Source organism: Canis lupus, chromosome 28 (genome assembly GCF_048164855.1).
Source record: "Canis lupus baileyi chromosome 28, mCanLup2.hap1, whole genome shotgun sequence".
Taxonomy (NCBI): Eukaryota; Metazoa; Chordata; class Mammalia; order Carnivora; family Canidae; genus Canis; species Canis lupus.
In genome coordinates, this window is record NC_132865.1 from 14,014,361 (window position 1) to 14,042,152 (window position 27,792).

The 27,792-nt window shown below is 38.8% G+C and overlaps 1 long non-coding RNA gene across 1 annotated transcript; it reads left to right on the forward strand.

Moving 5' to 3' along the window:
* The first annotated feature begins 734 nt into the window (after positions 1-734).
* Positions 735-27,792, forward strand: LOC140620209 (uncharacterized). Its single transcript, XR_012019969.1, has 3 exons — positions 735-882; positions 22,838-22,935; positions 23,693-27,792. It is a non-coding gene; the product is annotated as an uncharacterized lncRNA (long non-coding RNA).

Genomic DNA, 27,792 nt, shown 5'->3' on the forward strand with positions numbered 1-27,792 from the left:
GCAAAATGTAGCCCTGAAGTCAACAGGCTGGAAACTGCCCTACTGGTTACTGACGGTGATGTGGGAGTTTCGCCGGCCCAGATGTTTATCTATAACAAAACAGGGTAAAGAGTTCTTTACATCCGAGCTTTATAAAGATAACGCGAGGAGTGACTGACGTGGCAAGGATTGCGCCAACACCCAGAAGGAGAACCGCGAGCATCCTACGATACCTGGTTTATTCACGGCTACAAACACAGCCATTTTCAATGCTTCCTGCTCCTAAGAATGTCATCCAGGTCGAGGGCAGAAGAATCCCCATCACTGAGTGGATTCCTCTTCCCGTCGCATCCAAATTCTCCTGCCCCCACAGGGGGAGGGGGTCCCGGGGTTCATTCCCGGGAGGCCGCTCTCTCCATCCAGTCTAGGGCGGCTTACTTCGGGGTGGGCAGATCTCCCAGACTTTGAGACTCTTGAGAAGGAGCAGTGAATTCCCGTCCCTCGGTCCCGGCTGCAGGGCAGGGGCTTGCGGCTGGCACCAGGCTCTCCTCGGCCTCGGCCTCTACTCCTGAAGCCGTCCAGCTGCGCAGATGGAAGTTCTGTTTCCTCAGTTAGCAGCGGGGGGGGGGGGGGCGGGCTGAAGAGCGGTTTCCCTCAGGAACAAACCGCGGACGCCCGTCTTTCGGCGCGAAAACGCCTCCTTCGGCAGCCACGACGCACGCACAGCGCGAGGCCCTGGACGTAAGCACCCAGCCGTCCGGCGGGCCGCGGCGAGGGGCCGTGACGTCATCAGCACCCGCCCGCCGCGCGCCGGGTCGGGAAGGTCACGGAGGGCAGGGCGCGCGGGGGCTCCTCGGTGCGGTCCTCGCGCCGCGCGTCCCCGTCGACGGCCGGGCCTCGCAGGTAAGCGCCGCGGAGCCCGGGAGGCAAAGACGCGAGCGCCCCCCACCCCACCCCCAGGCCGGGGAGAAAACAGCTGAACACAAAATCTGTAGCTGGCCTCCTTGGGGGGCGGGGGGCAGCAGCCTGGAAGTTTCCAAGTATCACGGGGGGGAAAGAAAAAGAAAATCTTAAAATAGTGAGCAAAGAAAAAATAAGAAATAAATAATAATAAATATTTAATAATAAATAAAATAAATAAGTAAGAAATACTGAGCAAAGAAAATAAATATATAAGAAATGCTGAGCAAAGAAAATAAGTAAATACTGAGCAAAGAAAATAAATACTGAGCAAAGAAAAAATAAGAGGAAATAAATAATAATAAATATTTAATAATAAATAAAATAGGGATCCCTGGGTGGCGCAGCGGTTTGGCGCCTGCCTTTGGTCCAGGGCACGATCCTGGAGACCCCGGATCGAATCCCACATCGGGCTCCCGGTGCATGGAGCCTGCTTCTCCCTCTGCCTATGTCTCTGCCTCTCTCTTTCTCTCTCTCTCTCTCTCTGTCTCTGTGACTATCATAAATAAATAAAAATTTAAAAAATAAATAAATAAATAAATAAAATAAGTAAGAAATACTGAGCAAAGAAAATAAATATATAAGAAATGCTGAGCAAAGAAAATAAGTAAATACTGAGCAAAGAAAATAAATACTGAGCAAAGAAAAAATTATAAGAAATAAATAATAATAAATATTTAATGATAAATACTGAGCAAAGAAAATAAATATATAAGAATTACTGAGCAAAGAAAAAAAATGAATAAATAAGAAATGCTGAGCAAAGAAAATAAATAAGTAAATACTGAGCAAAGAAAATAAATACTGAGCAAAGAAAAAATTATAAGAAATAAATAATAAATATTTAATAATAAATAAAATAAATAAATAAGAAATACTGAGCAAAGAAAATAAATATATAAGAATTACTGAGCAAAGAAAATAAAATAAATAAATACTGAGCAAAGGAAATAAATATATAAGAATTACTGAGCAAAGAAAATAAATACTGAGCAAATAAAATAAATAAGAAATACTGAGCAAAGAAAATAAATAAATAAATAAGTAAATAAATAAGAAATGCTGAGCAAAGAAAATAAATAAATAAATAAGAAATGCTGAGCAAAGAAAATAAATAAATACATACATACACGAATCCCACCCACGTCGGGCTCCCGGTGCATGGAGCCTGCTTCTCCATCAGCCTATGTCTCTGCCTCTCTCTCTCTCTCTCTCTCTCTCTCTCTCTCTGTGACTATCATAAATAAATAAAAATTTAAAAAAAGAGAGAGATTTAAATGATGAATTAAAAAGTAAAGGGAGGGGACGCCTGCGTGGCTCAGCAGTTAAACGGCTGCCTTGGCCCACGGCATGATCCCAGAGTCCCAGGATCGAGTCCCACATGGAGCTCCCTGCGAGGAGCCTGCTTCTCCCTCGGCCTCTGCCTCTCTCTCTCTCTGTGTCTCTGTCTCTCATGAATAAATAAAATCTTAAAAAAAAAAATGGATGAAGGCTATTAAGCCCCAAAACTAGAGAGCACACAAACCCTGGCGGAGGGAGGAGGTACTTCATGTTCTGAATGCTGCCCTAAATATGGCTAAAATTCTACAAGGAAAGATAATTTCTATAAATGTTAATAATAGGATAATAATAGAATAGAAGAATAGAATATCCAAAAGAAACAGATGCTGTTGTTCTGTTTGGAAACTCCTGTAGAAAGGAAGATAACAGCATCTTAAATATTCAGGAACAGCATCAAGCTCTTTAAAAGAATCCGGAAATCACTAGCAGAAGGAGGTATAGTTAGAAAATCTACATATCAGTTTAAAGTCATTGAATGCACTTCAGCATGAGTTGGTAGAAACCTGTATGTTGGCTTATACTGTCTTTTTCTGAGGATTCCAGAACCTCAGGCATTCACTGGGATCACCTTTCTGTTAGTAGGTCCACGACATCCACCAGGCTCTGGGAGCAAAGCACAGACAAAGCTCTTCTGGTCTGCTTTTCTAGATTTATGATGACATTCTCCTCCATCAAAATGTTTGCATGTTTTTTTTCTCCCATCATTGACCTTTTCTGTATTTTTCTTGTCCCGCAGATATATACAAAGTGATTAAAAGATACTAATTTTAATTTCCCTTCTTATTTTTGTACTAAAGGTTTGTTTTTGTTGTAGTAATACAATGATAAAGATAGTATAGTCTTTTTAAGGAGGTTACTTAAGCAATTATCTGACTTTTTTAAAAAGATTTTATTTGTTTTTTCATGAGAGACAGAAAGTGAGGCGGAGACACAGGCAGAGGAAGAAGCAGGCTCCTTGCAGGGAGCCCTATGTGGGACTCTATCCCAGGTCTCCAGGATCAGGCCTTGGGCTGAAGGCAGCGCTAAACCACTGAGCCACCCGGGCTGCCCCTATCTGATATTTTTTTAAAGATTTTATTTATTTATTTTAGAGAAAGCAGGGGGAGGGGCAGAGAGAGGAGGATAAGCAGACTCCCCGCTGAGCGCGGAGCCCAATTTCATGCTGGGCTGGATCCCAAGACCTGGAGATCATGACCTGAGCTGAAGTCAGACACATAACCGACTGAGCCACCCAGGTGCCCCAGTTATCCAGCATTTTACATTACATTGGTTAAAGAACATTAAGATAAAATCTGTTTTTTTAAGGGAAAAATATGTCTCTAAAGTGTGTGTATATATGAATGTGTGTGTATCATGTATGTGTATATATATGCTAAGGTGCATACAAATCGATCTTCTTTAACACCTTAATACATGACCTGTGAGATGTCATGATCAAGCAAGATGCATTGCCCTAAAAATTAAAACACACAATTGCAGAATTCTCATACTTCCAAAGTTTCATCCATTATGCCTATAAAACTCCCCTTTATTACTATCAATGTGTGAAATATGGGCCTAATTCAGTAACAAGTGTTTTCTACAGCCTTTCCATACATTGCTACGTAGTGAGATGCCTTACTGTACTTAACTGTAAGCATGTTACTAGGAATTATGTCTTTGGTTTTGCAGCTTCAAATTAACCCTCAGCCTCTCAGCCTCTAAAAACAAGCAATAACTTTGCAAGTGAAAGTTAGAGTCCTGAGCACCTTAGAGAAGCATTCCCTGAAGTCTGTTCTGTGGACAGCAGTAAGAACCTGTGTGAAAGCCTGTGTTTAAAGGAGTGGGGGCAGGTGGTAGGATCCTTGTTAAAAACATTTTGGGAAACATTTTATATCCTCCCTGTTGGAGATTCACAACATACATTTACATATTAAAGACTCTTACACTTATGCTCAATTGATTTTCAACAAAGGTGCCAAGGCAATTCAATGGGGAAAGGGTAGTCTTTTCAATGAATGGTGCTGGGACAATTGGATATCCACATGCAAAAAAGATATATTCAAACCCTTACCTCCCATCACACTCAAAGTTTAACTCCAAATGAATCATTCATCTAATCGTAAGAGCTAAAATTATAAGACTCTTAGAAGAAATGTAGAAAATCCTGACTTTCATAAATGACCAAAAAAGCACAAGTAATAAAAGAAAAAATTTGATAGGTTGAACTTTATCAAAATTAAAAATATTTGTGCTTAAAAAGACACCATTAAGAAAGTAAAAAGAGGGGGTCCCTGGGTGGCTCAGCGGTTTGCACCCGCCTTTGGTTCAGGGTGTGATCCTGGAGTCCCAGGATCGAGTCCCACATTGGACTCCCGGCATGGAGCCTGCTTCTCCCCCTGCCTGTGTCTCTGTCTCTCTCATGAATTAATAAATATAATCTTAAAAAAAAAGGAAGGAAGGAAGGAAGGAAGGAAGGAAGGAAGGAAGGAAGGAAGGAAGGAAGGAAGGAAGGAAGGAAGGAAGGAAGGAAGGAAAAAAAGATGGGACACTTGGGTAGTTCAGTGGTTGAGCATTTCGGCTCAGGTCGTGATCCCAGGGTCCTGGGATTGAGTCCCACATCAGGCTCCTCTGACCTATGTCTCTGTCTCTCTCTCTGTGTCTCTCATGAATAAATAAAGAAAAAAATTTTTAAAAGAAAAAACAGTGAAAAGATACACCACAGAGAAGGTATTTGCAGATATTTGATTAAGGCTTTGTATCCAGAATACAAGGAACTCTTGCAACACAATAATAAGAAAATAATCCATTTTAAAAATGGACAAAATATCTCCATAGACATTTAAGCAAAGAAGATATGTGAATGGCCAATAATTACATGAAAAGCTCTTCCGTATTATTTGCCATTAGGAAATCAAATCAAAACCACAAATGAAGTCAGCCCGGGTGGTTCAGCAGTTTAGTGCCACCTTCAGCCCAAGGTGTGATCCTGGAGTCCCGGGATGGAGGCCCACGTCAGGGTCCCTGCATGGAGCCTGCTTCTCCCTCTGCCTGTGTCTCTGCCTCTCTCTCTCTCTGTGTCTCTCATGAATAAATAAATAAATAAAATTAAAAAAAAAAAAAAACAACTGAGATGCCACAAGTCACCACTAAGATGAGTAGGTAGGGAAGATGTGGGAAAATTAGAACTCATACAGTGCAAATGGAAATGCAAAATAGTGCAGCCATTTTGGAAAGCAGTTTGGGGGGTTCTTAGAAAGTTAAACATAAACTTTTATCATTCACAACTTTAATCCTAAGTATATACCCAAGAGAAGTAAAAATGTATGTCCACACTTGTACATCAATATTAAGTAGCATTATTCACAGTAGCCAAAATTCACAGTGGAAACAATTCACATGCCCATAAACTCATGAATGGATTAAAAAAAATGAGTTAAATCCATATAGAATACCATTTGTCAGTAAAGTAAATGAAGTACTGATACATGCTACAAAGTGGATGAACCTCAAACATATTATGCTTAATGAAAGAAACTAGACACACACACAAAAATATTGTATGAGTCTATTTATGTAAAATTTCCAGAAGAGGCAAATCTATAAAGACAGAAAATAGATTAGTGGTTGCCTGGGGCTGGAGGTGGGAATTCAAAGTAATAGCAAATGAGAACATGGGATGCTTTTGAGGTGATAAAATGTTCTAAACTTCTGTTGTTAGCAGTGGTTGTACAGCTATGTAAATTCACTAAAAATCATTTAATTGTGCCTTTAAAACAAGTGAATTTCATGGCATATAAATTATACCTCAATGAAGCTGTTGTTGTTTAAAGGAAAGGGTGTTCTCTGTTGAAAACAGTTTGGGAAACATTTTATATCCCATGTCTCTGAGAGTCACAACATATATTAACATATTAAAGACCAAGAAACTCTATGGTAAAGAAACCTATTTAATTTTTTAATCCAACATAAACCAAATTTATTTGACCACAGGAACTTTAAAAAAAATTACACCAATTAAATTGTTTCAAAATGAGTGTTAAGGGAAACATAATTAGGAATTGCTGAAGGGAGTTCCCTCCACTCTCTCTCCCTTAACTTCTCCAAGGCCTCAAGTTTAAGGAAATGGCAAATACTTGACTAATCTTGAGACTTTTTAGCAAAAATAAATACGATTTATATATTTAGTGAGTCCATATGAATCAGCAAGCTGGAAAGGCCTCTCCACCCACCCATGACTGACGTTGTGTGTACCAGATTTCTGCTGGGGTGTTAGGCTGAGAGGCTGAGATTAAACAGTAATTATAAATGAAACTGAATGTAATTGATTACATAATTTTGAGTTGTTCCAGGTTAATTCCACTACTAAAATTATATCAAAATTAGAGCATTAAGAAGGATTACTGTTAAAAGAAAAGTAGATGTGAATAAAGCACCTGATCCATGTGTGAATCGTGTTCAAAGGACTTGGCTCATATTTGAATCATGTATGACAGTTGAATGACAAACATGTACTTGCTAGATTCCTCATAGTCATTAGTTAAATAACTGATGTAGACCATACCTAGAGTCCTGATCATGGGAACTAACATTGGAAAAGACTGGGAAGCCACCAATTCATAGATCTGTTGTTTTTTACGGGGAGTAGGGTGATTGCTGCACCTAAGGTCTGAGGAAAATTTTATTAGAATTATTTACATAAGGAAAAGAGGCATTTTAAAAAGGATTAACAAGTAAGGTATATTCTGCAAACAAGTATTTTATACTTTTCTGTCAGAGAGAAATGATTGTGGGGATGATAAATGGATAAAGGATGTATTGTACCCAATTGGTTACTTTGTGAAAAATTTCTTATAACCATATTAACAAAGAATGGGGGACCTGGGTGGCTCAGTCAGTTAAGCAACTCCTGATTTCGGCTCAGGTCATGATCTCGGGGTGGTGAGACTGAGTCCTACAACTGGCTCTGTGGTCAACATGGAGTCTGCCATTCTCTCCCTCTACCTCTCCCACCTGCTTATGTACACACTCTCTTTCTTTCTCTGTCTAAAATAAATAAATCTTTTTAAAAAAAAGAAAAGAAAACTACTACAAGCACATATATATTTTTAAAGATTTTATTTATTTATTCATGAGAAACACAGAGAGAGAGACAGGCAGAGACAGGCAGAGGGAGAAACAGGTTCCATGCAGGGAGCCTGACGCGGGACTCGATCACAGGTCTCCAAGATCACACCCTCAGCTGAAGGGTGCACTAAACCCCTGGACCACCAGGGCTACCCATAAGCACATATTTATATGAAATACTACAGGATGATGAAATGGATTTGCTAAGAGAAGGATAATTTTTAATGATCCTTGTTTGGAAAGAATTTGACTTTGAGCAAGGCACAGAGAATCTTATTTGTCCTTTGTCCTTTTTCCAAATATATGCAAATAATATTGATTAGCCCAAAAGATACCAGCCAGAATTTCAGAAATGTTGGTTTTCACATTTGGGAAATGAATATAAACTTTTGTGGAATTATTTTAGGAGCATGCAGGGTAGAAAACCAAAAGAACATTTTAAATACCATTTTGTATAAATTTTGCAGTAATCTATTCATAGTTACTTGTAACTCGAATAGTCTTTTAAACAAAAGTTTACATTGAACAGGAAAACAAAATCATCCAAAATTAAACTTGTTTAAGCAAGAGGAGAAAACTCTCCTTGTTCAGATAAAGGGAAAAAGCAAGAACTTTTTGATAATGTCTAAAATCTGAATTTGTGTTCTAAGTACACATGTAAACTGCAGCTTAATAACATGCTTATGACAAAAGAACAAGTCAGAAAGTCCCAGTCCACTTTGGAAACCCAAAATACCCTCTTTCCTCAATCATCCCTATCCAGATTAATCTGATTTTTGTCCATAATCTAACTTTTGTTTATACCAATACTTGTCTATAAAGTTTGGGTTTCAACTATACCTATTTTGCAAATTCCACTTCCACTTCTTACTGGCTTTCTTATGTTAGATTTAAGGTCTTTCCCTCAAAATCAGGCTTACCTCTGACAGTATCACATCTTCATATATTCTTCATATCTCTTCATGCTGACTGAATCATGTTTTCTCAAAAACAACTTTGCAATTTCTGATGTACATTTGCTGTTTTCTAAATTGAAAAGTAAAATATTTTCACTCCTACTTATAAACAGAATGCCTTATGTTAACTCCAGGCTGTGTATGAAGGGTTGAGGATGTGAAGGAGTTAGATGGAGAAGTCAGGCAAAGACTCTTTTAAAGGATAGGAGTAGAGTTTATTTGTTTTTTTTTAAGATTTTATTTACTTATTCATGAGAGACACACACAAAGAGAGGCAGAGACACAAGCAAGAAGAAGCAGGCTCCATACAGGGAGCCCGATGTGGGACTCGATCCCGGGACTCCAGGATCACACCCTGAGCCAAAGGCAGACACTTAATCACTGAGCCACCCAGGCATCCCAGGAGCAGAGTTTATTTGTAAGGGGACTCTTCTGTTCAGTGATAAAAGTCACCCCTAGGTGCCTCCTGAATCTGGGTAAAATGACAAAAAAGAAGGACCCCTGTCAAGACTTTCTCCATATTTATGTGTCACTTCATTTTAGCCTATAGCTTAAAATGATCTCTATTCTCTCCTGCTGGATGCAAGCATTGTTAAGTATCTAGTGATTGTTTTAAATAACTTTAGTAATAATTATGTAATCACCTTCATGGAATGTAGAATGAAATGAGAGAAGAAAAAATAATCACCCTTTGTTCTATTACTGTTAGAACACCCTTTGTTCTATTCTGCAACTGTTAGCATTTTAATGTGTTTCCTTCCTTTTTCTATCAGCTCTTTTTTGCATAGTTGTGTTGATAATCTACTTAAAATTTGGGGTTCACTTCTATAGAATGAGATCTCCCTGGTTACTAAATGTTCTTCATAATCATGATGTGCAAGCTCTACATAATGCAACAAACTTGACAGTCTTTAATTTTAAACATTTAAAAAATCATAAACAATACTGTGATGAGCATTTTTCTGCATATGCTCTATCAATATTTTGGGTTTGGTAATTATCTTTAATGAATCTTAGCCCTCCAAGACTCAAACAATACAGTAGAGTAGCGCTCCAGGAGGGAGTCCACAATGACAATGGATGACAACCTTCTAGAAATTTGCACTGATTTTAAAACTTTAAAAAATGTATTAGGAGTCAGATTTGTAGTTTGTTTAAGTCAGCAGCCACTCAGAATTATAAGCAAAAGAGAAAAGATGAAAAAAACGTCAAGAGGAGCAGAGGGCCTTGAAGTTCATTTCTTCCAACTTTATCAGGGAGGGTATCCTACTGCTAGAGAGCAAGTAGAAATGCTGTCATTCCTTTGATTGGATATCCAAAGGAATACACCCTTGTTAGTTAATGTCAGACTCCTGTGGACTTGACAGCTGCTATTATCAAGATAAAAAATAGATAGTTTGACTTAAATGGGAATAAAAGGAAAATTAGAATTAAAATTTGTTTTAAATATATTTATTTAAATAATCTCTACACCCAATATAGAGCTCAAACTCACAACCCCAAGATCAAGGGTTGCATGCTCTTCCAAATGAGCCAGCCAGATACCCTGAAAATTAGAATCCTATAACCTTGTGTTCTTTTGTTTTTAACCTTTTGTGTTTTTTTTTTGTTTTTTTTTTTTTTGAAAAATTTATTTATTCATGAGAGACACACAGAGAGACAGTCACAGACACAGGCAGAGGGAAAAGCAGGCTCCATGCAGGGAGCCGGACATGGGACTCAATCCTGGGTCTCCAGGATCAGGCCCCGGGCCGAAGGCGGCACTAAACCTCTTGAGCTGCCCTTTAACCTTTTGTTCTTAATAAACATAGTTTACATGGGGCATCTGGCTGGCTCCTTCAGTAGAACATGCGACTCTTGATCTTGAGATCGTGAGTTTGAGTCCTATGCTGGGCACAGAGATTCCTTTAAAAAAAAAAAAAAAGTAAACCTTTAAAAAATAGTTTACATTTTATCTTCATTAAAGAATCCAGGGATCCCTGGGTGGCGCAGCGGTTTGGCGCCTGCCTTTGGCCCAGGGCGTGATCCTGGAGACCCGGGATCGAATCCCACGTCGGGCTCCCGGTGCATGGAGCCTGCTTCTCCCTCTGCCTATGTCTCTGCCTCTCTCTCTCTCTCTCTGTGACTATCATAAATAAATAAAAAATAAAAAAAAATTAAAAAAAAAAAAAAAAGAATCCAGCCAGCGGTCATTGACTGGCTGGCTCAGTCGCTAGAGCATGAAACTCTTGATTTCAGAGTTGTGAGTTCGAACCCACATTGTGTATAGAGATTACTTAAAAATAAAATCTTTAAAAAAATAAAGAACCGAGGGAGTGCTACTCAAGGTTATATGCTGCAGTATTTTCAGTATTTTCATAGATTGAAATGGTTGATAAGCCACAAACTGGTTTCTTCAATCTCATTCTTCATTACTTCCTCCCAAATAATGTATTTCATTGTTAATATAAAAGTGCACTGTTATACTCTCAAAAGAACTTGGCAGTTCATAAATAAAGAATGGGGGGAAAATATGCAAATCTTTGCCAACCTCCAAGTCCCTTCAGGTTAATTTAACTGTCACACGTAGTTTCTGAGGAAAGGAAGCAGCCCATGACTGTAAACCAGCTGGTTAATTCATCTACACTTGCATCAAGAATTTCACTGAATTGTAATTTTTTCATCACAATTTGATTTACTGTGACAAAAGCATTGATGAGGTCAGTAACTATATTTTGCTCAGTTACTGATTATTCAGTAACTGTAGGTAAATCTTGAAGCATCCTGCAGCAAGTAACAGTTCCTTTGTCACGACGTCACAGAATACCAGCATTAGATAATTAAATTAAATTTCCCATGCCTGTAACACGATTCTTAACATGTCAGTAAGATAATAATAGAGTTGTTGTTTATAGTTGCTCACAATATTCTTTTATGCTTCCTCAAAAAAACAAAACTCCAGACATTACAAATTCATTTTTAGTGTATCTGTTTGAACTTTAATAGACTCTAATTAATTTCCTAGGGACTGTTTGTCCTAGTTTGGGTCATCCTGTTGGTTCTTTTTTTTTTTTAAGATTTATTTATTTTATTTGAGTGAGAGAGAGAGAGAGAGGTGGAGGGAAGAGAAGGAGAGGGGGAGAGAGAGAGAATCCCAAGTAGGCTCCCCACTGAACATGGAGCCCATGTAGTGCTCCATCTCATGACCCTGATCATGACCAGAGCGGTCTTCAAGAGTTGGACACTTAACCAACTGAGCCCCCATCCTGTTGGTTGGAATCCTATTTGGATTTGACCATGTTGCTTGTCTCCACAACTGGGTTAAGAACAAAATAGAAGGGAGGGCTCTGGGGCCCTAGCTCTTCCCTCCATTTCCACTGGCATGTAAACTAGTGGTGGCTGTTCTGGTTATCTATGGCTGCATAGCAAGCTTCCTGTACTTAGTGGCTTAAAACAACAGCTATCATTTATTTCGCTCATAAATCTACAATTTGGACAGGGTTCACCAGGGACAGCCTTTTTCTTTGCCACAGCATCAGCTGGTGACAACAGCTATGGGGTGGAACCATCATCCAAGGACCCACTCACATGTCTAGCAATTGATGCTAGCTGGCAGCTGGGACATTAGTTGGGGCTATTGGATGGAACACCTGCATGTGGCCTCTCCATGAGCCTGCCTGGCTTCTTCACATAGAAGCTGGGTTCTAAAAGCAGGTGTCCTAAGAGGACAAAGCAAAAGTCCATGGCATTTTTAAGTCATATGGCATCACTTGCAACTGTATTATATTGATCAAGGCAGTCACAGAGATCTGCCCAGGTTCAAAAGGAGGAGACCTAAACCACACTACTTGATAGGAGGAATGTTGGGTCTCATTGTTCAAGGAGCATGTGGGATAGGGTATATTGTGGTGGTCATCTTTGGAAAATAAAATCTTCCACAGTTGCTAAATGAATCATTCAGGTGCAAATGTTCATTTTTTTCAAAGGCTGTTTTAAAAATATATAGGTACTACTATTCATGTCTAAGTAAAATTATCTAAACATTGGCAGTATCTCAGGGATAGTATTGGTATATGTTGAACACTAAGCTAGGGGCTAGGGTTCTAAGGAGGAATAAGGCATTGTCTTTGCCTTCGTTTTTTTGTTGTTTTTTTTTTTAAGATTTTATTTATTTATTCATGAGAAACACAGAGACAGAGGTAGAGACATAGGCAGAGGAAGAAGCAAACTCCCTGTGGGATCATGACCTGAGCCAGAGGCAGAGTCTTAGGCAGAGGGAGAAACAAGCTCCCTGCAGGATCACCACCTGAGCTAAAGGCAGACACTCAACCACTGAGCCACCCAGGTGCCCCTGTCCTTGCTTTTAAGGAGTGTATAATCTCTTGGGAGATATCCTGAAATAAAGAATTACAATTATATGTGATGAGTGCAACAGTGTACATATTAATATGTATGTGAAAAGTAAACTGCCTCTCATTCTATCTTAGTGAAATATAGATGCCTTCACAGAAGAGGACCCTTTATACTGGCTCTTAAGAAGTATAATAAAAAAGGATGGAGAAGGAATTATTTATAGTGGGGGGAACAGGATACCTCATTAGTCATATTTCTAATGAGGATACTAACTTTCAGACTATTGGAAATAAATGATCTTGTCCTCAGGTTATTCTGGTTGCATCTTAAGTTTAATTTTACATGCAGTATATCTGAATAGATCATAACTGACTTAGGAACACTTTAATATTTCACAAAAGAGAATGGCACACAAAATAGGAATTAGTACGTAACAGAAAATGTTATAAATGTATAACTCTAAATATCTGATATTTCCACAAGACATGAGAATATTGGTTTTCGAACCATTATTTACCAATAAATAGGCATTGAATCAATGAATAGCCATTTGTCATTGTTCTCAAATTGCACTGTCTCTCAAGTATAATGTGTTCCTTAATTACTCCTAAAACAAACTTAAGTCATGTCTATGTGAGATCAGGGAAAACGTTTTTGAAGATTTTATTTATTTTACAGAGAACACAAGCAGGGGGAGCAGCAGGCAGAGAGAGAGGGAGAAGCAGGCTCCCCACCAAGCAGGGAGCCTGATGTGGGCTCAATCCCAGGACCTTGGGATCATGAACTGAGCCAAAAGCAGATGCTTAACGAACTGAGCCACTCAGGCACCCTGAAGATGTTTTTGGGTAAAAAAAAATAAACATCCAAATCCTTTTGCATCTGCATTTTTAGCATAAATGAGGTCATTTTATGCATATAATACTGAGACATTTTCACTTTAAATTGATGGTAGGTATTTCCCAAGCCAGTTCATATAGTTCTACTTCAGTCTTTTTAGCATAGGGTGTCTTAGTATGTATATACTATAATCTAACCATTTCCTACTGATGGGCATTAAAATGTTTCTAGTGTTTCACTGTTACAAACAATGGCATCTCTGGGTGATTGTGGATTGTTTTGACTTTTCTGTATGTTCTAAAATTTCATTTATAAGAATTATGAGGGATCCCTGGGTGGCGCAGCGGTTTGGCGCCTGCCTTTGGCCCAGGGCGCCATCCTGGAGACCCGGGATCGAATCCCACGTCGGGCTCTCGGTGCATGGAGCCTGCTTCTCCCTCTGCCTGTGTCTCTGCCTCTCTCTCTCTGTGACTATCATAAATAAATAAAAATTAAAAAAAAAGAATTATGAAAAAATTTTGTTTTTAAAAAGATACCAATGTATCAGATGCATAAGATAGCCAGAGATAGGTTACTTATTATGTAAGTAGGCTGTTCACATTTGGTTTTAATTCTGCTCCCCATTTTATTTCAAAATGTTTGTTTCTAAGGGGAGTCTTCCAGAAAAAAGCCTTCTGATTGGCCTTTTATTCACCCTACTTTTACTCCAGCTAGGCAAACAGTATAGGAGTGAGGGAAACATTTTGGGTAAACAGTTGAGAACAGGTTGGAAATAGAATCCTTATTTGGACAACTTTTAAAGAAATACCTTCTTGCATGTGGATTTATCTATCAGAGAGCTTGGATTATTTTCTTGTTTAAAAATGTACTCTTGTTAGAAGTCAGGATAGTGATTACCCTTGGATGGAGAGAGAATAATTGTTAGGGGTCCCTGGGAAGGACAGACTTCCAGGCTGCTGGTCATGTTGTTTCTTAAAAAGGGTACAAAGTTCACACAGATGTGCTCACTTTGTGAAAATTCATCTAGCTCTTTACTTTTATTTCCTTTGCTTTTCAATATTATGTTATTCTTCAAGTACAACTTAAAAAAAATAAAGGACCGTGGAGTAAAAGATGATGTCATTTTGACAAACTCAAATAAATCAATGAAATAAAGGATGAGGCAAGAGGACTTGTAATTTGAGTAGTTTCAGGACAAAATTTTATCTATATAGCATTCAAAAAATGAGAAAAGGTGGCTAATGACAAAATTTCCACATCAAATAATATTTTTGCTCTCATAAAAAATTTAACAATATTGCAGGCCTTGGCTATTATTCATTTGTCTTATGCATAAAGTGGTCACTGTTAATCTTTCCCAGGTGAATCCCTCCACCTCTATACTTGATCTCTCACCCCTCAAATCCACCAACCCTGTACTACATCAATTAATCATGCCCAGTCGTGGCCTTTGCACTGGTTCCTTTACCTCAACCTGTAAAAAATCTTCAAATCTCTTCCTATCCTGGAAAAGATCTCCCAACAACCAGGTTCCTTTCCCAGTGTTTGTCCTCATCTCTTGTCATTTCTTCCCTGCTTGCGGTCTTCATTTACTCTGTTTTTAACTATCTGTTAATTCCATGCCACTAAAAGTGGTTATGTTGGTCTATTGTACTATTATAGGGTATCATAATCATTTATGTGTTGCCTACCCCCACATTATCAGACTAGCAGCAGTGAAGAGACTGCCCATACTTATTCATCATCATAGGAGCAGAACCCAAGTACAATGTCTTCCTTTCTGAAAACTGTATTCATTGTTACCACCAAGAAACTCTTGAGTAAATGACTCCCTGAGAGCCATGATATAAGAGTACATTCCACCTCCTTCCTCACTCCACCACTGCCTCTCTTCTGACTCAAGCTCTCCTAGAGTTGGTTAGTCCTGTAAACTCTGGAATTTATCCTGCCCACCACTATATTCCCAATAATTGACCAAATGCCCAACTCCTGGCAGAGGCTTCATAGGTCTTCCTCTAATAAATGAAATGAATGAATAAATAAATGAGTGAAAAAGAAGTGTGGAAGTGAATCTGAAGTATATTGGCAAAGTTTTTGGAGCTGGTACATATATAAGACATTTTTAGTTTTCATTCTTTGCTGTATCCTAGACAAGAGCAATGTTTTTCAAACTACTCATTAAGATCAATTAGGAAGTTGTGAAATCAACTTTGTGAGTCATAATTGACTTTTTGCAATTAAATAGAGTATGATAGAACAAAACAAATAAGAATAAGATGGAATGGAATAGAAAATAAAATATCTGAATTGCAGGTGGCAAAGGAAAGAAATATTTCCATAACACTTTCTCAGTTATATGTCTACATGTAAATGCCTGTTCTAGATTTCAATTTAAAATATTTCTTATGATGTGTCAGGCTCAAAAAATTGGAAAGCTACTGCTCTAGTAATCTGTGCAAGATAGAGTTAATGGAACTTCCAAAAGTAGGTAGCCATGAGAGAAATTAGGTTATCATAAAGATCAGCAAAGTTTGAGCTGCTTATTTCTTTATTATTTTTTGTTATCTTTTGGTATTTTTGGCAGCACAAAGTCTTCTAAACAAGTTAATCTTCAACTCAAAGTCACAGTTCATTTCAAAATGTCCAGAAAAACTTCTTGAAATAGGAGATAGATAAATCAACTATCTGTATAGAATGTATTAATGTACCAGTCTGACAAAAACACCTTATACAATAGGACTCGGAGTAAAGATAGCATGCGCTATTTTTTTTTCTTGTTCAAAAAATAGTTTCAATATATTTCAGATACATATATGCCATTTAATATAGTTTAGGAATATTTTTACTTGATTTCAATTCTCTAAAAATGTTCCGAGGTTCAGGTATGCCTTTACATTTTCTTAATTCTTTAGCAATTTCTTAATGAAATCTCCTTTTCCTTTAATATACTTAATTTTCTTGCTCTCCTTCCAATCAGATTGAGCTGGTGACCTTCACTCTGATTGGTCACTTTGACTCTCTCTGACCATGTTACCCTGTAGCTGAAAGTTACACTATAGTACCTGTTATTGGATCTTGCTCTGGACACCCGTGTCTGGCAGGAGGCAATTCTTAGAACCCCAGACAGAGATAAGGGATCATGCGATGGCTTCCGTCATCACATGGAATGCGATGTTGGGAAAGCAGGTTAGGATGACATGCTTGCCCATAAAAGTAGGGCTGGGTTAGCTCTGCCTTAATCACATGGACAAAGAATGGGAGGAAGGATGACATCAGAGATCTTGAGAAGACAAAAGACTGAACAAAACAAACAAATGTATCCCCCAGGAGGTCTCCCAGCTTCTAGACTCCATTGCACATCAGACTGTTTCTCTAGACAGCTGACTATTGAATGCATGAATGAACTATACTGATGTGCAAGGCTCAGTTGTCACATACTCTGTTCATTAAAAATATTTTAAGACCTCCTACATCCAGATTGCATTTAGGAGGAAAGAAAGGCTGAAGCTGTCAAGACATAGAACCAGACCAGACAGGTAATTCCAAACACTTTTCTTTCAGGTACACAAGAGAGCAGTTTTTTGCCATTTTCTCAAAACCTATTATTATCATAAAGGGAAGACAATGAAGGAACATTGATTTCAGGTGTGGTGAGATTTCTGTCATTGGACCTTTTTCAGTATAGGCCATGTGATTATTGTCTGAAGTGTGAGGAAAAGAATGCCAGCATTGAGGGTTGGGGATAAGCCCACAGCTCTGAAGCCATTTTATCTCTTAGAACCTGTTTCTAGAAGTTCTCCCAAATCACACAAACAAGCAAAAGGTGTTCCAACTCCCTGGTACCACTGAGGCCCTGAGTTATCTGTTAAAGGCCTGAAGTCACTTAGGGTGCTCTCTGACAGCCACTGATTTTTACAGATGGCTAGAATGACTCATAGGGAAACACAGCAATTTTGTGTCTTTACTATTTGCTTCTTGTGCTCTTAGAAACCTATACAAGAAAAGGATTGAATGCTATAAGCTTTGTATATGAAAGCCCTATAAAATATATTTCAGGGAAAAAGAGGAGTTATTGTTTAATAGGCACAGAGTTTTAGCTTTGCAAGATGGGAAAGTTCTGGAGATCTGTTTCATAACAATATGAATATATTTAACCCTGCCAAACTGAATAATTAAAAATGACTAAGATGATAAATTTTACGTTGTCTTTTTCACCATAGTAAAACTATATTTCATCATGTGTTTCTTAAAATACTATTTAAGTAGTAACATTAGATAAAGTGTCTCTTCCTTACTCTTCAGTAGTCCCCAGGTTCAGAAATGGATTACAAATCAAGTCAGGTATTTCAAAGTTGTGTGCCATGTGGGTGTTATCCTAAAAATAAGAGTAGTTATAAGAATCCAGGCACACGTGAGCTTTCATGGTCTTATTGAAGCTGCTGCCTGGGTGCAAAATACGATTAGTCACCTCACCCAGTAAATACTCAGAGCTGCGTGTAGCCCATGGGCTAGGATGCAGTTTTCATGGGTGCCTACTCAATGGTTAACAATGAAGAGCTGTGAGCCAGAAAAGGAACTTAGTGAATTTTATAATATGCGAAGGGATATGGCATAGTTAGTGGTAATTTCACTATCTCTTTTGCCACTCAAGATAAAAGAGATTAATGTAAATCAGAAAATTTTCCCAGTTCTCTAGGTTGAAGTGTGCCATGATACTTGGAAAGTTCATTCTTACAAAATGCGACTGGATAAGATGATAAAGTAGACAGTATCCAGGCCAGAGCCGGGTACATAGCACAGATTTTTATCTCTTTTATTATGTAATTACCTACAACAGTAGATACTCAATACATATTTGTTAAATATGTGAATAATGGGAATGTAAACTAGTGCAGCCACTATGGAAAATAGTATGGAGGTTCCTCAAAAAATTACAAATATAACTACTATATGATCCAGCCATTCCATTTCTGGATATTTATTCAAAGAAAATGAAAATGCTAAGTTGAAAAGATATATGAACTGTATTCATTGCAGCATTATTTACAGTAGCCAAGTCACAGAAGCAACCCAAGTGTTCTTTGATAGATGAGTGGATAAAGAAGATGTGTTATAGACACACAACTCAGCCTTAAAAAAGAATGAAATCTTACCATTTGCAACAACATGGATGGACTTAGAGAGTATTACACTAAATGAGATAAATCAGGCAGAGAAAAACCTTACGATTTCACTTATATGTGGAATCTGAAAAAAAACAAAAACCGCCTCCCAAATCAAAAAGCAATGGGATAGAAACAGACTCATAAACACAGGAAAAAAACCTGGTTGTTGCCAGAGGAGAGGGGCTAGATGAAATAGGAGAAGATTAGGAAGTATAAACTTATAGAACAAGTCACAGGGATGAAAAACATAGGGAATATAGTCAATAATGTGATAACTTTGTATGGTGACAAATGGTAACTGTAGTTTTCATGATGAGCACTTCATATTAAATACAATTGTTGAATCACTGTGTTGCACAGCTGAAACTGATATAATGTATATGAACTATACTTCAATTAAAACATTTTTTAGTGAGAATGGGGAAAATTAACAAGGCAGGAAACCACAAATGTTGGAGAGGATGCGGAGAAAACACTGTTGGTGGGAATGTGAACTGGTGCAGCCACTCTGGAAAACTGTGTGGAGGTTCTTCAAAGAGTTAAAAATGGACCTGCCCTACGACCCAGCAATTGCACTGTTGGGGATTTACCCCAAAGATACAGATGCAGGGAAATGCCGGGACACCTGCACCCCAATGTTTATAGCAGCAATGTCCACAATAGCCAAACTGTGGAAGGAGCCTCGGTGTCCATCGAAAGATGAATGGATAAAGAAGATGTGGTTTATGTATACAATGGAATATTCCTCAGCCATTAGAAACGACAAATACCCACCATTTGCTTCAACGTGGATGGAACTGGAGGGTATTATGCTGAGTGAAGTAAGTCAATCGGAGAAGGACAAACATTATATGGTCTCATTCATTTGGGGAATATAAAAGTGAAAGGGAATATAAGGGAAGGGAGAAGAAATGTGTGGGGAATATCAGAAAGGGAGACAGAACATAAAGACTCCTAACTCTGGGAAACGAACCAGGGGTGGTGGAAGGGGAGGAGGGCGGGGGTGGGGGTGAATGGGTGACGGGCACTGAGGGGGGGCACTTGACGGGATGAGCACTGGGTGTTATTCTGTATGTTGGCAAATTGAACACCAATAAAAAATAAATTATAAACACATTTTTTAAAGTAACTTTTAGGGAAAAAGTAGGGGAAAAAGGGTTCAGTAAATGTTAGCTGACAATGTCTTAGATTTCTAACATAAAAAAAATGCACCCCATGGAAGATGTGACAAAAGCTGAAAAAACTGGAGCAAATTGCAGTTCAAGATATTGTGCAGTGGGGACACCTACGCGGCTAGGTGGTTGAGTGTCTACCTTCGGCTCCGGGCGTGACCCTAGGGTCCTGGGATCGAGTCCTGCGTATCAGGCTTCCCAGAAGGGAGTCTGCTTCTCCCTCTGCCTATGTCTCTGTCTCCCTCTGTGTCTACCATGAATAAATAAATAAATATATAAGATTTTAAAAAAATATTATGCACTGGGAAACTGGCAAAAAATCCACATGAAATAAGCAGGGCAGTGAGACTTAAGAAGGATAATAAAAAAAGAGGTAGCGTTTGGAAACCTGGGAACACAACGATATGTAGTGACAGGCTGTGTTGATAGATCATATTCTCACACTAACACATGTAGCTCTTAGACTTTCAGTTTTTTCTCCATGACTCAGTTCCTTCAATATTCACTTAACACACATTCAGTAAGTGCTCAGTGCTGTGCTTCCTGGGAAGATCTGAACATGTGTAAAACCTGGGCCCTGTCACTTAAAGAGCTCGCAATGAGGGGGGAGTGTGGACACACAACAAAATATGATGTAATGACATAACACAACACAACATAATGTAATATATAAGTGTCCACATGGAAGAAGGATGTGAGCAATGTTATCTAGTTAGTATGAGGGATGGAAGAGGTGGAAAAGGTTTCCACGAGAAAGCAGTAATATTTCTAACCAGTCTTTGGAGTGGGAGTTTGTCAGACAGCTAACTAAAGAAGATAGATGAAAGAGGAAGGAAAAAACCCACTTTAATAATAAATCACTAGTAGTAGTAGTAGTAGTAGTAGTAGTAGTAGTAGTAGTAGTAATAATAATAATAAAGGCCTATCATGCACCAGGCATTGTAGCAGACATTTGTCACTCTATGCTACATTATGTAATGTTTCAGTGACCAGCACGTGCAGCTATACATCTTTGGGAACCCCAAGGAAAAGAGGAAGAGGGCCTGGTAGAAAAGACAAGTAAAGGGATTCCCATCCCTTTGCCTGGAGCCTCACCCCTCTGATTCCTCTGGGATCAGATTCCCTCTGCCTACTTCCCTTTCTTTCTCCAGAGCCTTAGGTTTCATGCAGAGCCAGAGTAGCCCTCCTTACTCATTGCACCTAGAGAGATTCAGCTCTCAAAAGCAGAGGCATCTCAGTCCAGGAAGAGCAGCAGTGGCGGGGACAAAGTGTAGAAGACAGTGACAGTGATTCTCACCTTTCTCAGTCACGTGGCAAACACTCTCAGGATGCCATCCTTCATGGTTCAGCTCAGTATTGCAAGCACTCCGCCCCCAAATATGCATACTCTGTAGAAATACCGTCAGTATGCCCGACAAGTCCTCAAAGAGTCTGCACACATCAACCACTTGTCTACGGCATGACAAGCTGAGGAAGAAGTGCGTAAACACTGAATAAACCTCCAGCTCTCTAGGATGGATCCTAGCAGGCCTGAGCCTGGGGCAAAGGATTCTACAGTCCTGTTTAACCACGGAGTTTCTCTTTGTCCTCCTCCTCCTCCTCCTCCTCATTCCCTTGGAAATTAATCATGAACTGCAGTCTAACCTACTCACTGCATTTCATACTATTACTCTTGCCATCACCTAAGAATAAGAATCTCAACTTGGCTTCTTGTACGTCCTCCCTCCATCCAGGATTCTGCATGACTCTTGGTCGAGGCTCAGTAAAATACAACTTAAAAAAGTTATCTCAATAGGTCAATTTATGAGACACATACTATGTGAGTGGGCATAAGAAAGGATGTGGACTGCAGGCTTTGTGCAGTGGTTCCTATTTGAGCTCCTCAGAATCCCCTGAAAGGCCTGTTAAAACACAGACTTCGGGGCCCCACCCTTCCTGCACCTTTCCACCCCTCCCCCCCTCTCCGTTCTCAGCCAGAGGACCCAGAGGATTCTAGGTGGGGCATCCCAAGTTCACATATCTTAGCAAGCTTCAGGTGATGGTGCATTCTTTGAAAATCACTAGTTTAGGGTCATGAGGTTTAGTTGACAATTGAACCAGGGTGTGGGAGATGTTTGGCTTGTTTAGCTGCAGCCTCTGAGGCAGATAGTCAGGGAACCCAGAAATCCAATTTAGAGATCATAGTTATCTCAACCATTGTCCTTCCATGTCAGAATGTTTGGCAAAGGAACTACAGTAGAGGCTTTTAGAAGCACCACCATGGGATCCCTGGGTGGCGCAGCGGTTTGGCGCCTGCCTTTGGCCCAGGGCGCGATCCTGGAGACCCGGGATCGAATCCCACATCAGACTCCCTGCATGGAGCCTGCTTCTCCCTCTGCCTATGTCTCTGCCTCTCTCTCTCTCTCTCTCTCTCTGACTATCATAAATACATAAAAATTAAAAAAAAAAAAAAAAGAAGCACCACCTCTTTAGTGAGAAAATACAACAGAAAAGACAGGCAGCCAGGGCATTGGTTCCTGGAGAAGGTGACAATCTGTATATCTAAGTGCAATTAGCATTCATGAGATATGCCATCGTGCTGATGCAATGTTGGGTCCAGGTTTTTTGTGCCAGTCTCCCAACCCTGGGATGGAGGGTGTCAGAGGTTTTGTTGTGTAGCAATATTACTCCCCCAGGCTCCAGAATCTTACTTGGACCCCCAGAGTGTTGAGGCTGGGCCTCAGGCAGGGTTGAAAACCACCATCTAATACTGAGCTCAGAAACAAACTCGTGATACCAGAATCTGAGAGACACTTCAAGGAAATCCCAGGAAAACCACCAGCTTTATAAAGGAGCTTAGGGAAGGGTGCGGGAGGCACACAGACCCGGGTTTAAGTTCAGCCTTGCATTTCATTTGCTGCATTGGAAAATTTCTTAAATACTTAGTCTCTGTTTTCCTTATTTGTGATTGTCAGACATTGAGGTGGTTTTTATTTTCTCTTTTTCACAGTGGTGTACAATACTGTGATCCATACCTACACATACATCCTCAAATTAATCCATTACTATTTAGAAGAGAATCTCAGAAGCTACATCCGTTGGTCAAAGGTATGAATTCGAAGGCATATGGTCATATTGCCTTCCTGACAGTTTCCAGCATTTTACATACATTGACAGCAAATGAGAGTGCTCATTTCCCAGCATCATCCCAGTTCATTGAAAACTCTTGATTTTTGTAGATTTTACATAACCATATGCATCCCATTGTTGGGTTCCGTGCACTGTAATTACTAATGAAGTGTGATATTTTTACACATTCGTTGGCCATTTCTATTTCTTTTTTTGTGAATTGCCATTTTATGACCCATATCTATTTTTCAGTTCATGTATTGGTATTTTCCTTACTGTCTTCTAAAAATTCATTATACCCACAGAACAGTAATTTTTTTTAAGATTTTATTTTTAAGTAATCTCTACACCCAACGTGGGGCTCAAATTCACAGTCCCAAAATCAAGAGTTGCATGCTCTACCAACTGAGCCAGCCAGGTACTCCAGTAAATTTCTGTCTGCCATAAATTTGTAAATTTTTGTCTTTTTATTTTTTATCATGGCTTTTTATACTTAAAAGCTTTAAGATTTATGTGCACTGAATAATTTCTGATGCTCTTTGAAAGTATTTGTGGCATTCATTCCTAATGATTTGGGGGGGAAATGCATTTACATGTACATAGACTTTCTTTGGACCGCATCCATGGAAGGTTAGATGTGCAGATACTAGAAAGATATACAAAGTATAGAAAAGCCAGAAATGAAGGAAGTTGCTGGGTTTTTAAAAAATATTTTATTTATTTATTTATTTGACAGAGCACACAAACAAGGGGAGAAGCAGCAGAGGCAGGAGGAGAAGCAGGCTCCCAGCTGAGCAGGGATCCCAGTGCAGGGCTGATCCCAGGACCACAGGATCATGACCCGAATTGAAGGCAGACACTTAACCAACTGAGCCACCCAGGTGCCCTGAAGGAAGTCACTCTTAAACATTTAATTATAGAACTAATGTTTAATATTTAGTCTAGAAATGTATAGTCTATATATATTCATACATATATATATGAATCAATATAATTCTTTTTGAGTAATTTCAAATTTTGAATATACTTTTACATACTTGCATCAGGTATTTTTGGTGTTTAAATATTTAAATAAAACTTTTTTAAAAAAGATTTATTTATTTATTCATAAGAGACAGAGAGGCAGAGACACAGGCAGAGGGAAAAGCAGGCTCCATGCAGGGAGCCCGACGTGGGACTCGATCCCGGGACTCCAGGATCATGCCCTGAGCCAAAGGCAGACAGACGCTCAATCACTGAGCCACCCAGACATCCCAAACATTTTTTTTTTTAAGATTTTATTTGTTTATTCATGAGAGACACAGAGAGTGAGACAGAGACACAGACAGAGGGAGAAGCAGGCTCCATGCAGGGAGCCCAATGTGGGACTGGATCCTGAGACCCTGGGATCACGGCCTGAGTGGAAGGCAGACACTTAACTGCTGAGCCACCCAGGCGTCCCTAAATAAAACATTCATTGATAGAGATGATGAAATGTATTTTTCCTGGGAAGTAGCAAATGCAAACTACACCAACAAAATATTCCACGCTTGTGTTTATTCAAGCTAACACAACAAGGTAAATATGAAGACTAAATACTGTTTTTTTTTTTCATTTGTATACGTCTTAAGACTCATTCTCTCACACGATTCCATAACGGTGGAGGGATCATGGGGAACATTTTCCTTACCTTCAGGTAAAAGAATCTGACGTTTTACCAAGAAAAGCAGCATGTTAACTTTAGGATATGAAAAAATATCAGCTTTCCTTTCCATCACACAGAGAGCTGATTAAGAGGAGGGATTGAGATAATGAGGAATAAATTCCTGGTTCTCTGAATTGTCAAATTTGTAAATAGCCAAATACAAAAAAAAAAAAAAAAAAGCCTAGGGAAATATTAAAACACATAAGCCCTATCACTGTACTTTAAAAACAATCTTGCTTTGCTCCGAGTTACAGGCAGGTAGAAGCCCGTGGGGGCAGACCAGAGTTCTGATTATAGTCACAAGGTCTATATTTCTAAATCATATACAGGGGTTAACACACTAATACCAACTCAACCACCTAGATTTCTGTTCTTCTCCCTCCTTCCTAACATAGAGTGAGGACCAAGAAAGGACACTGATTGGCCCCATCCTGAATTGTAGGGATAAAAAGGAACATTTAGGGGAACTGAACACCAGAATTACCACAATGGATTGAAGAAAGACAGAAGCTGTGGTGAGATTTTTTTTTTCAAGCAGTTTTTTTTTTTCATTGAAGTGTAATGCATACAGAAAAGTATACACATTTTACGTATAGGGTTTGATGAATGTTTACAAAATGAAAACACCCCTGTAACTATCACCAAGATCAATAAATGAAACATAACATTTGAATTTTTAAAAAGTTCTCTTAGGTCTTAACTGGCTTCATTTGAGACTCTTTTGGGGCAGTATTCTATATGTGCTACTTCAATAAATAAATTTCCTGAAAATGGTAAAATTATAATCACCAGTGCTAGTAATCAGAGTTAATTTAGTCTTTTAAATAATAAATACAGAAATCTTTTGGTTTTCAAGAATTCTCATTCTAAGAAATATTCATTAAAAAAAATAGAAGCAAAAAGGATGTGAAACTATTCTCAGAATCTAAATGTCTTCCCACCATTTGTTGTTCAGTAGTCTGCGCTCTATCTGTCCCCGTGTCCTGGGGTTTTCTTCATCACCTTATTCTCTACAGTGCTATAGAATAAGCAATGACTTGATAATTATCCTATATATGTTGCTGTATTTTTATTTTTACTTAGAAATAGACTTATAATTGTAACAAATAATAGCAATTCCAATATGTTTTAGCAAAAGGGAAGAGGCTTATGTTTTTTTCCCAAGGAACTATTTTCTTTTTCTTTTTTTTCACCTGTCTCATATTTTATTGGTTAAAAACCAGTAACGGGGGCTCCTGGGAGGCTCAGTGGTTGAGCATCTGCCTTTGGCTCAGGTCATGATCCTGGGGTCCTGGGATCGAGCCCCACATTGAGCACTCTGCTCAGCGGAGGGCCTGCTTCTTCCTTTCCAATGCCTTCGGCTCTGCCTACTTGTGCTCATGCCGTCTCCCTCTGTCAAATAAACGAAATCTTTAAAAAAAAATGTTTTAAATAAAAAACAAGTCACAGATTCTATCCTTACTTAAGGAGAGACCCGAGTAAGTATTCTCTAAAGTAAAAGTACTATATGTTTGTGTTAAAGTTTTGGAAATACCAAAAGAAATTATAAAGAAAATGAAATTGTCCATAATCCCATCAATCAGGAATAACCACTGCAAATGCTAAGACTTTCCAGGTTTTAATTTTTCTGTGAATATATACTTCTTTTGCACAAAATTAAGAACCTCTGTGAATATATACTTCTTTTGCACAAAATTGAGAACCTCTGCCAGTATACTGTTATACTCACTTACCTTTACAATCTTACGTGTTTCTCATCAGAAAAACACATAACAAGAAATGTAAGTGAAATTAAACTCACATGCTACTCAGTAGTAGTTCATCTTGAGCAGAAGAGGAAGGCTATAGAAATAGAACATCTCTGTGGAACCAGAAAGAAACAAAACAAAAAGTTCTAATGGCCAACTCCACCTGCAAACCCATAGATCTCATTTGGGGAATGATAAATCTCAATAATAAGAACAGATAAAGAACTTAGTGGAGCTTTAGAGAGATTGACATTTTAGCCAGTTTCTCCATGAAGTGTCACAGGTACACACATAAGCTATACAACAAATGGGGAATCCCTGGGTGGCTCAGCGGTTCAGCACCTGCCTTCAGCCCAGGGCCTGATCCTGGAGACTGGGGATCGAGTCCCACGTCAGGCTTCCTGCATGGAGCCTGCTTCTCCCTCTGCCTGTGTCTCTGCTTCTCTCTCTCTGTGTCTCTCATGAATAAATAAATAAAATCTTTAAAAAAAATGAAAAGCTATGCAACAAGCACTTTCTGTATTACATTTTATCTCTTGTGGGAAATTAATAAGAGGCCACCTAAGAAATCATTTAAAATGTGAGATAACTATGTAGAGAGTATTCTGAGATTATTCTCTAGGACTGTCTTTCCACAGTTCATGGGTTTCTCTGCAATTCATAAACATGAAGCACAGTTTCAAAGGTAACTGAATCTGTTAAAAAGCAAAGTTAGATTTGAACATGACAAATTCAGATGTCAAGACTTGTAATGGAGAAGAGCATATGACAATAAAATTGTTATCTAACTTGTTGGGACTGAAACCAAGGTGAAAGCGTACTAAACTCAGATCCTCTGACATGGATTTCTTCTAAATAAATTGCCAAGCAATCTTACTAACAATTTGGGGATTTGCTTACTTTAAGAGAAATGTTGAAAGGAAAATACAGGGCTATTTTAATAATTTTGAATTGAGGGTGGCCTTTCTTTTTCTTTCTTTTTTAAGATCTTATTTATTTATTTTTATTTATTTATTTATTTATTTATTTATTTATTTATTTATTTATTTATTTTATTTGAAAGAGAGAGAGGTAGAGAACATAGCATAGTTAAGAGAACATAGCTCCTTGGGGAGGAGCAGAGAGAGAGGGCGAAGCAGCCTCTGCTGAGCAGGAAGTCTGATCCCAGGACCCCAGGACAAGACTGAGCCTAACACAGACTTAACGACTGAACCACCCAGGTGCTCAGAGGAAAGCCTTTCTATACAAGACACTAAAGGCAGAAGCCTAAATTTAAAAATCCATACAGCAAAAAGGTAATAGATAAAACTATGTTAAAAAGGTTTTTTGACTGTATGTATTGTATCACAGAAAAACATACCTCTGTCCACTGCAGGGTTTGTTTTTTTTAAGATTTTATTTATT